Source organism: Microcaecilia unicolor, chromosome 10 (genome assembly GCF_901765095.1).
Source record: "Microcaecilia unicolor chromosome 10, aMicUni1.1, whole genome shotgun sequence".
In the NCBI taxonomy this organism is placed as follows: domain Eukaryota; kingdom Metazoa; phylum Chordata; class Amphibia; order Gymnophiona; family Siphonopidae; genus Microcaecilia; species Microcaecilia unicolor.
This window is the reverse complement of record NC_044040.1, coordinates 32,225,544-32,238,637: the sequence shown is the minus strand read 5'-3', so window position 1 is coordinate 32,238,637 and position 13,094 is coordinate 32,225,544. Positions and strand designations below refer to the sequence as shown.

The 13,094-nt window shown below is 43.0% G+C and overlaps 1 protein-coding gene across 1 annotated transcript in view; it reads right to left on the bottom strand.

Moving 5' to 3' along the window:
* Window positions 1-13,094, bottom strand: part of SLC13A1 (solute carrier family 13 member 1) — a 110,368-nt gene that overhangs the window by 54,258 nt on the left and 43,016 nt on the right. The window lies entirely within an intron of this gene.

The following is a 13,094-nucleotide window of genomic DNA, read 5'->3' as shown; positions in this document are numbered from 1 at the left end:
CACACTCCAAGGAAAACCTTGCTAGCGCCCGTTTCATTTGTGTCAGAAACGGGCCTTTTTTACTAGTACTTTTATAATTTGCACATGTACCTGTGTATTCCACCTGCACGCTGCCCAAACTCTACCCATGCACATGCCCACGGGCAAAGTACACACCATCAATTCATGGGGATGGGACTTGATGTACCGCCTTTCTGTGGTTACATTCAAAGCAGTTTACCTAGTAAATACAGGTACTTATTTTGCACCAGAGGCAATGAAGGGTTAAATGCTTTGTCCAAACTCACAAGGAGCTGCAATGGGAATTGAACCCAGTCAGGGCCGTGCCTAGGGTCTCCGGTGCCCCCCTGCAGTTGGCCTCCCCGGCGGCCCCCCCCCCCGAAAACGAGCGCTACACTACCCGCGCTCTTCTCCCCAGATCCTTTTTTTTGTTTGTTTAAATTTACCTCTCCGGCGCGTGGCAGCGTAGGCAGCGTTAGTGAGAAGGAGGCGGCGCTCCCCCGCCCCAACGTGTCTTCCCTTCGCTGTGTCCCGCCTTCTTCTGATGTCAGAAATGACGTCAGAAGAAGGCGGAACCGAGTGAAGGGAAGACACGTCGGGGCGGGGGAGCGCCGCCTCCTTCTCACTAACGCTGCCTACGCTGCCTACGCTGCCGCGCGCCGGAGAGGTAAATTTAAACAAAAAAAAAGGATCTGGGGAGAAGAGGGCGAGGTAAGCATGGTGCGGCGGGGCGCCCCCCAGAGGATGGCGCCCTCCTGCCATGCTTACCTCACTTACCGCATCGGCATGGCCCTGAACCCAGTTCACTAGGATTAAAGCCCACTGCCCTAACCACTAGGCTATTCCTCATGTAAATGAGTAGAATACTACCTTCCTGGCACCTAAAACTCAACAGTTCCTTACAGAAGTACTTTCATTAGGTCTCACATCACCTTAAACTACATGTGATAGAAAATATCTGTGGTTAAGCAATAGTAGTTTTGTAATAAGGACCTAGCCAGTCATCCGAGGCATGCACGACAGTAAATGTCTTTCCTTTTCTTGAAGCATTAAGAGGATATCAGTTTTACAGAACTTTTTTCACTAAATGCATATGACTTTCTGTTATTAAATATTATTTTGCTGTCACAGTTTGCTTGAAGAAAATCACAAAATCATTTCATGAAAAGATAATTACTCTGTAATGTAATCTTTGTGTTCCAAACAGGGTTCGTAATGGGAAAAAAAAACCATTATCAATCAAAGCTCTACTCCTTGTTTGGCACATTGCATTACTGTATTTTCATTAGCTTGTGTTAGTATTGATTTTGAAAGAAAAAAATCTTGTTAGTTGCTTTGTTTTTGAACTGCAGCGATTTGCATTCCATCCTTTCTCCATACAAAAACAAAAGACAAATATAACAAAATAAATAAAAATTGAAGTGCGCATCATAGCAAAATTTTAAAATGTGTGTAGGTTTCTGTTAACATAATTCTGAATCAATTTACAGGTTTAGTATTGATGTCAAAAGTGGAAGGGATCACCAGGCATGCCGCATAAATTGATGGATATGTGTTTCTTGGCAGCTGTGTTACACAAGAATGTATTGATTTGAAGCAGACATTTGGTGGAGCGAGTCACAGAGGATTAGTGAACAGCATGGAGCATTACAGAAATGGAAAGGAAATGGGGGAAGTTGAATGCCTCCCCCGTCCCCGATATTGGACATTGATGGATCACTCAGAAACTGGCCTCAACGGTTTTAACTGGTGCTTAGAAATTCTCGGTTCTTCCTCGTCTTCCCAATTGTTTTCTAACACCACGACATCTCTAATCCATGATACACCCGGATGAAGAATGGTTTGGGGAGAGATGTGGTATTGACTTTGTATAACAACAATACACAAATAGGATTCCTAACAATTCTAATAACTTTCTCACATAATACTGCATACAAAAAATAGAAAGTTTACAAAGAATTTTTTCATATACTGTATAAGTACTTACAAGCTTATTACAACACAATTAAATGTTATTATATATCAAAAGAACAAAAAACTTCTATGTTAAAATGTGCACTGACCCTCTTAAATTCACATGGATAATACCCTAGTCCATGTGGAATATTTCAATTGTTTTTCTTGAAGTCCTGTATTTATCCACTAAATGTCCATTAATTGTTTTTAATTCAGGTATATCACTCATACTAGATTCTTCTTCTTCCTCAATGATGAATAATTATAATCCATCCACAAGCACTGCCACATCAGTTAGAGGCAAAATGTACTTCGTTCTTCTGGACTACTTTTCAACTCTCCTTAGTTCTTCTACATCAGTACATAAGTATTGCCATACTGGGAAAGACCAAAGGTCCATCAAGCCCAGCATCCTGTCTACTGTTCTAGACTACTGTTGAGCCCACTTTTCAGCCTGACACAAATTTGTGTTTCACCATAAGGCGTCCTCAGGAGCTGTTGACCATGCACTGGCGTTTTCTGGCATCTGTTTAAGGGAACCGGTACTTGGAGGTCCTGCAGCTATGTCCTGCTATAAGTAATCATTTCTTCTTTTTATGGTCAACAGCTCCTGAGGACACCTTATGGTGAAACACAAATTTGTGTCGGGCCGGAAAGTGGGCTCAACAGTAGTCTAGAAGAACTAAGGAGAGTTGAAAAGTCGTCCAGAAGAACAGAGGACATTTTGCCGTTAACAGATGTGGCAGTGTTTGTGAATGGATTATAATTATTCATCATTGAGGAAGAAGAAGAATCTAGTATGAGTGATATACCTCAATGAAAAACAATTAATGGACATTTAGTGGATAAATACAAGGCTTCAAGAAAACCAATTGAAATATTCCACATGGACTAGGGTATTATCCATGTGAATTTAAGAGGGTCAGTGCACATTTTAACATAGAAGTTTTTTGTTCTTTTGATATATAACAAAATTTAATTGTGTTGTAACAAGCTTGTAAGTACTTTTATAGTATATGAAAAAATTATTTCTAAACATTCTATTTTTGTATGCAGTATTGACTTTGTAGGACCCATCTTGCCCCCGCCTGTATATCTGAACTGCCCCTCTGGCTACATTATGAACAGCATTAGCATCAAATCTATGTTATTTGAATTTTCTTCGATGCTGTTATTATGTTATCATTTGTATTGTACTGACATTTATTATGTTATATGACTGTTCTATAGTACTGCTAAATGTTTATATTTCTGATACCGTATCATGTAACTCCTATTACTAGGATTGAATTTACCATTACACAGGTTTACCTCGTTGACTATATTTATGCTTATATTTGGTCTTTGTACTATTCTTATGCTGTAAACAAAAATTTTAAGTTTTATGTTAAACTGTATCTGCTGTATACCACTTGGTTGAATCTCTTTATAAAGGCAGTTAATAAATCCCAATAAATAAATAGTCAGAATTTTGAAACTCAGGACTGGGAAAGAATGTATTCAGAATGTTAAAAAAAAAAAAATCAAACAATTCCATTTTTGGTGCTGTCAAGTTTTTTATGTTTTAAAAACTAATTCAATCTGTTTCACATATTGCTTGCTGTAGATCAGTGTTGCCAGGTGGGCAGTTTTACCGCCCAATTGGGCGGTTTTCCGCGACCCGCCACGGGAAATTTTTGCCCGCGGCGGGTTGCAGTTTTTTGGGCTTGTTTTGTGTCTTTTGGGCGTTTTTTTAAGCGTTGTTTTCGGCCGCGGGGGGGCGGGGTTAGTGACGTTTTGGGCGGGGTTAGTGACATTTTGGGCGGGGTTAGTGACGTTCTGGGTGGGGCCGATGCCGGGGGAGGTGGGGCCGATGACGGCGGGGACGGGGTTGATGATGGCGGGGGCGGGGGTGATGATGCGGGGGTGGGGGTGTCAGGGGTGGGGTTTGAGTTTGGGCGGGTTTTGGGTTGGATTTGGGCTCGTTTGGGTGGGAAAAAAATTTTCCACCTGGCAACCCTGCTGTAGATCAGAGGGCTCTCAACCCTGTTGTTGAGGATTGCAGACAGGTCTGATGGCTATGCACAATTAACCTGTGTGCAAATACCTCTGATTAATATTTATTAAGATAAGATAAAAGTGGGAGGACGACCAAGGATTCCAAAGACTGAAAGGATGTATAATAATAAAGATGTTTATACCTCAATAAACATCTTTATTATTATACATCCTTTCAGTCTTTGGAATCCTTGGTCGTCCTCCCACTTTTATCTCATTTTGTTGTTGTCCGTGGGGTTTCTAGAGTTCTCCGCCCTTTGGCGGATTTCTTTCCTAATATTTATTAAGGGTATCCCCAAAAGAGAAAGAGTAAATGGTCATATACAGCTTTCTGTGGTACAAAGAAAGGTCTCTGTGCACTAAGCCGCTTTATAGGCGCGTTAGCATTGGTAACGCGCATTGACCATGTATGTGCATTAAATGTGTATGCGCCTACAATATTCCTATAGGCACCCACATGGTTAGTGTGCGCGCTAATTGTCGGCGCATTAAAAATGCTAACGCGCCTTAGTAAACACGGCCAAAGTGATTGCATTTACTATGTGCAGGTACTTTCTCAGTTCCTAGTGGGCTCAAGTTTTGTACCTGAGGCAGTGGAGGGTTCAATGACTTGCCCAGAGTCACAAGGAGCCACAGTGAGAATTGAAGCCACTTCCCCAAGTTCTCAGCCCACCGTGCTAATGATTAGGCTACGCCTCCTCTCTGTCTGTAGTTATAGTGAAATCCTCCAGCAATTGCAAGCTAGCTATATTTATTAATCATGTAATCAGCTAACCTCTACCCTGACTACATAAGTCAATAGCAAGAAAACTGTACAGTGTGATAGGAAGTTGAGTTTGAAAGCAGACCTAATGGCTGAATTTCACTGAGCTTAATTTAAAACCCAGTACTGATCCATTGAATTTGATACTCATTGGACTACTCTTTCTTTTCTCCATCTGATGTCGAGGAAGTGCAAGAAATGGTCATAAGCACTTGATGTTGCTTTTGCCCTGTCTTTTTGATATTGCTTCATGTATCTTCTATGTTAGCTTTCCATCTTCTATATGGTCTTCTTCCAGTTTTCCAACCATTCTGTTGCTGCATGCATAGTTTTGCAAAAGTCTAGGCATCTCAGTCAAATTGTATGTTTCAATGAATCCCTAAGGGGTCTTTTACAATGGCGCACTAGTGTTTTTAATGCACGCTAGAAATTCACATGCACTAAATGCTAAGATGCCCACAGGAATATAATAATAATTATTATTATTATTTATTACATTTGTATCCCGCGCTTTCCCACTCATCGCAGGCTCAATGCGGCTTACATAGTAACAAGAGAATGCAATCTGTAGTATCAGAATCAACAAAGGAGGTATGTGGTAGGACAAATGAACAAGGTAAATGGGATAAAAGAGGTATGAGAGAAAGGATAGGGATAGGTAAGGACATAGAGCGATAAAGAAGAGATAGGGGAAGAGTATGGAGGGTAAGAAGATTGGTAGGCGGTAATTTTTAAGTCATTGTTGTTAATGATAAGATGAACCGGTAAATGGATGGGTTGCTTATGTTTGCTTATGGTAGGTCAAGTCGTTCGGGTAAATCTGTTTGAATTGATGGGTTTTTATTATTATTTATTATATTTGTATCCCGCGCTTTCCCACTCATCGCAGGCTCAATGATGGGCGTCTTAGCTTTTAGCACACTATAATTTTTATCGTGCATTAAAAATGCTAGTGTGCCTTTGTAAAAGGAGCCCTAAGTGAACAGAAGCTGATACAACCTCTAGATCAGGGGTGGGCAACCACGTGTCTTGAGAGCCACAACTCAGGTTTTCAAGATTTCCACAATGAATATGCAAGAGATTTATTTGCATACAATGGAATTAGTATACGTAAATCAATCTCATGGATATTCACTATGGAAATCTTAGAAGCCCAACTAGGTTATGGCCCTACTACTACTACAAATCATTTCTACAGCGCTACCAGATGTATGCAGCGCTTTATAATTGAACATGAAGAAAAGACAGTCCCTGCTCAAAAGAGCTTACAATCTAAATCTCAAGGACCATGGTTGCCCACTCCTGTTCTAGATGGTATAAAGATTAAAGCAACAGCTTCCTCAATTTTTTTTTTAAATTCTTTATTTATAAGTAAAAAAAATGATATACAAGCAAAAAAATAACTTGCATAAAGAAACAGGTACCTTGAAATAGGCACCATTACAAACGCCTTTAAGCCAGATTGTATAAGTAGCGCCAAAAATTCAGTACCAATAAAATTTGACACTCAACGCTATTCTCTAAAAAGCGCTCTGGGAAGAGCACTCTGTAGAACAGTGTTGATTGCCGAATTTGGCACTGAACTTTGGGTGTGAGGACTTATGCCGCTGAAACCTGGTGCAAATCCCGGAGCACAAACTGGCCACGGATCCCCCGCTATTCTGTCATACTGCAACCTATCTTTAGTAAATGCCCCTAACCTGCTTGTGCTCCTCCCATGACCCTTTTAAGTTGCATGCAATCCAATTTAGGCACCCATTGTTACGGAATAGCATGTAGCCCGGGGGTTCTCAACCCAGTCCTGGGGGCACACCCAGTCAGTCAGGTTTTCAAGATACCCACAATGAATATGCGTGAGACAGGTATGCATGTAATGGAGGCAGTGCAGACAAATTTATTTCATACATATTCATTGTGGTTATTTTTGAAAACCAGACTGGCCTGGTGTGTCCCAAGGACTGGCTTGAGAAACCATGATATAGCCAGATTAGCACCCAAATCATACTTAGTGCCAATGAAGTGCTTTAGCTGCAATAATTGGAACCCATTAACTAATTATTTTGGGTGCCAATCTGGGATCTGTACCCAGTTTTGGGCAAGTGTTATAGAATCTGGGGGCATATGTCCTTTTCCACTGGCTGCCACGCAGCCCAAAGCATAATCGATCCATCCCCATACTCAAAAGTCAGCAAAATATTCTTTTCTACAAATGCTGCTGTGATGAAGTCATAGAAAAGCTTTCTTTCTGATGACTTTCCTATGTAGACTCTGCGTAGGTTGGTCCTGCAGCTCCTCCTCACTGAGGTCATTTGGTCACTCTGGTGTTAGGAAAGGCATATCTGGTGTCTGATGAGTGCTGTCAGTCGCCATCAGCATGCTGCTAATATTCTAACACTATCAAAAAAGAGCTGAATGGGGAAGGAACAGTGCCGTAGCGAGGGCGACTGACACCCGGGGCGGGTCGCCACTGTGCACCCCCCCCCCCCGGGTGCAGCACGGCGCCCCCCCCTCGGTGCGCACCCTCCCCCCTCCGGAGCGCACCCTCCCCCCCCAAAGCGCATTCTTACTTGAATTAGGAAGCGAGGGGCCGGCGAGAGGGCCGATCCGCCCCGAGTGCACGTCTCTGGGAGCTGAGTCGGCTCCACTGGTTCCCTGCTCTCTCTGCCCCGGAACAGGAAGTAACCTGTTCCGGGGCAAAGGGAGCATGGAACCAGTGGAGCCGACACCCCCCCCAGCGGTGTGCACCAAGGGCGGACCGCCCCACCGCTCCCCCTTCCTACGCCACCGGGAAGGAACCCTGTAATTGCTGTACTCGTTCACTGTGCTCTGTGTCTGGAGGTTACAGATTAAAAAAAAAAAATCTGAACCACTCAATGGATGGTGACCCTCACTCCACACACTGAGCCTGACAATCTCACCAGGCTGCCACCAAAATAGGACAAAGGTCTGTTGTCCAGGGGCGAAGCTAGGCAAGGCCACGTCCAGGCCCCTGGTTTGGCTGGCAGGGGTCCCTAAACCCTGCCAGCCGAAGCCTTCTACAGCGCAGTCTCTGGCGCAGCCGCGTTCGCTGCCTACCCCCTGCTCTTCTTTCTTCTTGCTCCTCTTGTGCACACAAGAAGAAAGAAGAGCAGGGGGCAGGCAGCGAACGCGGCTGCACCGGAAACCGCACTGTAGAAGGCTTCAGCTGGTGGGGGGTTTTCTGTATCCCATTTTTTACATGTGATATCCCCTTTTTATATCCATAACATATGTGATCATATCCTTCTTATCTTGTTTTTATGGACATGATGTGTTTATTTACTTAAACATTTGCTCTAGATACCTCTGTTAATCTACAACAAACTGTGAGTTATCGGATTTATAAGCTAATTATTTATACATTTGTTCTAGATATCTCTGTTTACCTATAATTGACTGTGAGTCATCTGTTTTACAAGGTTTTTTTTGCATTAAAGATCAATAGGTACGTTCCTTGCAATACATGTTAATTATTGTATTTTATGTTTATTATTATTTTTTATATAGATTATATCATCTTTGAACAATGTTTTTGTGTTTTGAATATGTATTTGTTTTATATATATGGTTTTATAAGATGTATGTACACTTTTTTATTTTTATGTTTATTTTATAGACCCCTGGCGCAGGCCTTTACGGCCGAAACACGTCACGTGTCGGGTTGTTTTTATTGACTTGAATAAAGACCTTGTTTAGAAAGACACCAACCGTGAGAGGACTTTTTTGGATCCACTGTTTGTGCGGTTGGGGACCCCCGCCAGCAAAAGTATTTGTTTGTGAGGGGGTGGGGTGAGGCAATGCAAGGTGGTGGTGGTGGGGGGGGAAGGGCAAGGATGTGAGGCGAGGTGTGGCGGGGGGGCGGCACTCAAAATGTGCCCCCAACCTTGGCCTCTGGCCCCCTCCCACCGTGGAGTCTGGCTACGCCCCTGCTGTTGTCTAAGCAGTAATGTTCTATGGACCTTAGAACAGATACTCGAATATGAGTTAAACTATTCAGAAGGTTGTTTGCAAGTCTGTAGATTCTGTTTTGCAGATCAACCAGTTTTGAGGGCAGAGATGTTTTTCTTCTACATTTTGCCTTGATTTCAATAGCTCCACATAACTCTCATTTCTTAACAATGTTTCTGACAGTTGAAATTGCCGGCTGGAAGCATTTAGAGATTTTTTTTTGATAGCCTTCTTTGAAAGAGTGAATTATCTTCATTTTCAAATGCTCAGAAAGAGAAGGCTATAGTTGTTCAAAGTAGACAGAATAATCATAAGCTGAGTGGCTAGAAAGGTCAGTGTTTGTTCAATTGTAGACTTGTCTTCACCTGACTAACTGAAAGCCTAACAAGCCATTAAACTTTTTAGCCATTATTAATAACTTTTTAAAAATTAGTTATGAATCGACTGGAATGGTATCCAAACTTTTAGACGGCTGCTGCAATCATCAAATAAATAGTAATTATGCAATAACATTTGCAGAAAGAAGCCAGGGTAAATATTCAGCCGGTGGCAGTGGACGTTTTGTGTCGTTATTCCTGGCTATTCAATGCCGGACCATGTCTGGGCTTAGGCACTGAATATCTGATTTACACAGTACCTGCTAACACATAGCTGCTTAACTTGATATTCAGAACTTTGGCCAATCAAGTGCTGACTCCGCCCCCAGGACACTCCCTAAATAGCCAGTTTTCATTTAGGCGCTAAGTCTCAGCAGCTATAACCGCTTATGCGCTCCTGAAAATTAATAGACAGCCCCAAAACAAGCGATTTAATCGGTCAGTGGCCGTTTCTGGCCGGTTAAATCGTTTTGAATTTTGACCAGGCCACGTTTAACTTCGTATCTTATAGAGGTTCTGTTCACTTAGGGGCTCACTGAGGCATACAATTTGACCAGGGGTGGCTCAACCTTAACACATAAACTGTAAGCTTTCTGAAGTAGTATTCCACAAGCGCGAAGCAGCAGTGGTAATATTCAAAGCGAGGATGCAAAAGTACTCGCTGTATATAAGGGCAGTAAACGTCTCTCCCAGCCTATCTTTCTTGATTTAATTAAAAAGTAGTTACTGGTATATAATTGCTACAGTCTTATTCTTCCAAAGCGGGACAATGTGATGGTGACCTGCCAGTCTTTTGGAATTTCCTGTTGGATCCATTCTACTTGAAATACTCTGTACAAACATTTTATCACTGTTTCACCGGTGAGTTTAATTATTTCTGCTGTTAATCTATGCTCTGTTTTTGTTGGTGTACATTTAAAGGCATTGTCCAGTTCTGAATGGAGAATATTAGTTCATATTCAGTCACCTTTCCACTATACCCTTTTCTTGCACTATTGACCTTCCTTGTTCACCACTCAGGATTTCTGTCAGATTAGATTAAGCAGAATGTGTTAATCACTAACTTCCCTGCCTTTGCTCACTCTTTGCTTTCTTATTTCCCTATTTACCTCTCTTCTGGATCATATATAAGCTATGCATTTCTCTTACATCCTACGCTTCCCAAGATTGTATGTTTCTTGGTCCTTTTATCTGTCTCCCTAACTTCATCTGTCCGTACAGACCTCACAGTGGGAGGGGGTACATTTTGAGTGCTGCCCTGCTGCCCCGCTTCGCCACCTCCCCCTCCCCCCCCCACCGCCTCGCCTCACAAACAAATACCTTTGCTGGCAGGGGACCCCAATCCACGCCAGCCGAAGCCTTCTTCAGCGCCGGTCTTTGGTGCAGCCGCGTTCGCTGCCCTGCTCTTCTTTCTTCTTGCTCCTCCTGTGCACGCTGACGCTTTACGTGAAGGAGCGTCAGCGTGCACAGGAGGAGCAAGAAGAAAGAAGAGCAGGGCAGCGAACGCGGCTGCGCCGGAGACCGGCGCTGAAGAAGGCTTCGGCTGGTGGGGGTTGGGGACCCCCACCAGGCAAACCAGGGGCCTGGATAAAATTTGTGGGGGCCCAGGCCCCCATGGCCCCCCATAGCTACACCCCTGGTCCACACATTTATATTTTTACATCTTCTACTCCTTCTCTGTTTAATTCCAGACCTCATATGTTCTTAATTCGTATATTTTATAATTTTTGCCATTTACTTCTACCTTGGCTGGTTAAATAGTTTTGAATATCAGAGGGAGTGGAGGGGCTGTGTCTATTTTACCAAAGCAACATAGAAAACCTATGTGCCTTTATAAAATAACCAGAAAATCATCTCAAAACCTTGCTCATAATATTGTTGGGTTTCTTTCTCACAGGAATACTATAAATGCTAATAATAATAATAATAATAATAATAAAATGAAGAAAAAAGACCTCAACTAGGATAGAGAACCATACTCACTTTGGACTATATAATCATTGATCAGAAAAAAATTCCATCTCCATTTTTCTGGCCAATGATTATATAGTTTACATGTAAACAGGAAAGAAGAGATTTCTTCAATAGTACACCAATAACTCTCCTTTTAGCTGACAATTTTCGAAGTCCCACTTGAATGTATTTAAAACAATAAATAGCAACCCAGTATGATTATTATAAAAAGAGTAAAAGCCTCAGAACCCAACCTTCACTTTATGACTCTCATATGGAGTGATAGGATTACAGGGTAATCATAGGCATTAAAAAAAACTTTCATGTCAAATCATTAACAGGCTCATTTTCGAAAGAGAAGGGCCCCCATCTTTCGACACAAATCGGGAGATGGGCGTCCTTCTCCCAGGGTCGCCCAAATCGGCATAATTGAAAGCCGATTTTGGGCGTCCCCAACTGCTTTCCGTCGTGGGGATGACCAAAGTTCCCAGGGACGTGTCGGAAGCATAGCGAAGGTGACACTGGGGCGTGCTTAACACATGGGCGTCCTCGGCCGATAATGGAAAAACGAAGGGTCTCCCTGACGAGCACTTGGCCGACTTTACTTGGTCCATTTTTTCTTGCAACCAAGCCTCAAAAAGGTGCCCAAACTGACCATATGACCACCGGAGGGAATCGGGGATGACCTCCCCTTACTCCCCCAGTGGTCACTAACCCCCCTCCCACCCTCAAAAAAAAACTTTTAAAATATTATTTGCCAGCCTCTATGCCAGCCTCAAATGTCATACCCAGCTCCCTGACAGCAGTATGTAGGTCCATGGAGCAGTTTTAGTGGTTGCAGTGTACTTCAGGTAGGCGGACCCAGGCCCATACCCCCTACCTGTTACACTTGTGATGGTAAATGTGAGCCCTTCAAAACACACTAGAAACCCACTGTACTCACATGTAGGTGCCCCCTTCACCCGTAATGGTTATGGTAGTGTTGTACAGTTGTGGGTAGTGGGTTTTTTTTGGGGGGGGGGTTGGGGGTTCAGCACCCAAGGTAAAGGAGCTATGCACCTGGGAGCAATTTCTGAAGTCCACTGCAGTGCCCCCTAGGGTGCCCGGTTGGTGTCCTGGCATGTCAGGGGGACCAGTGCACTACGAATCCTGGCTCCTCCCATGACCAAATGGCTTGAATTTGGTCATTTCTGAGATGGGCATCCTCGGTTTCCATTATCGCTGAAAACCGGGGACGACCATCTCTAAGCACGACCATCTCTAAGGTCGACCTAAATGTTGAGATTTGGGCATCCCCGACCGTATAATTGAAACGAAAGATGGACACCCATCTTGTTTCGATAATACAGGTTTCCCTGCCCCTTCGTGAGGACGTCCTGCGAGGACGCCCTCAGGAAAACTTGGGCGTCCCGTTTGATTATGCCCCTCTAAGTCTCCAGTAATCATAGGCATAAAAAAACCCTTCATGTCAAATCATTAAGTATCCTTGCTATGTTAAATTTGCTGGTTTACCCTTATTCAATGTGACAAATAAACAAAAATCAACTCAGCTTTTCCAAAATACTGTGCTTCTTGTTACATACTGTAGACCCCACTGACTGTGGCCAGAGTTTCAAGGTGCCATGGTCAAATCTAAAAAATGGATCTCACTACCGGGCTCAAACACATGTGAAATTATTCACATCAAACAATTAAAAATGTTGTTGTTTTTTTTAAATGTCAAGTACTTGCCAGCTCATGTTAGCGCTCCTTTATGTAGCATTACCAGGTTCCCTTCAACATGGCTGTGGGACGCCTTCCTTTTTATATAGTTCAAATCTACTGATGTCATATCCCGATTACATCATATCCTGTATACTTATACCAATTGCCACTATTGTAGAGCATTGTATTGCGAATGGACACACTTCATTGTGGTGTTGTGCTGTGGACATGTGAGAGCAGATCAACCTAATCTGACAAAATGTATTTCACGAAGGGAACAACAGTGGATCTTTCATTTAAATTCTGAAGAACCGAGGGGTCTAAACCAACAAAGAGAA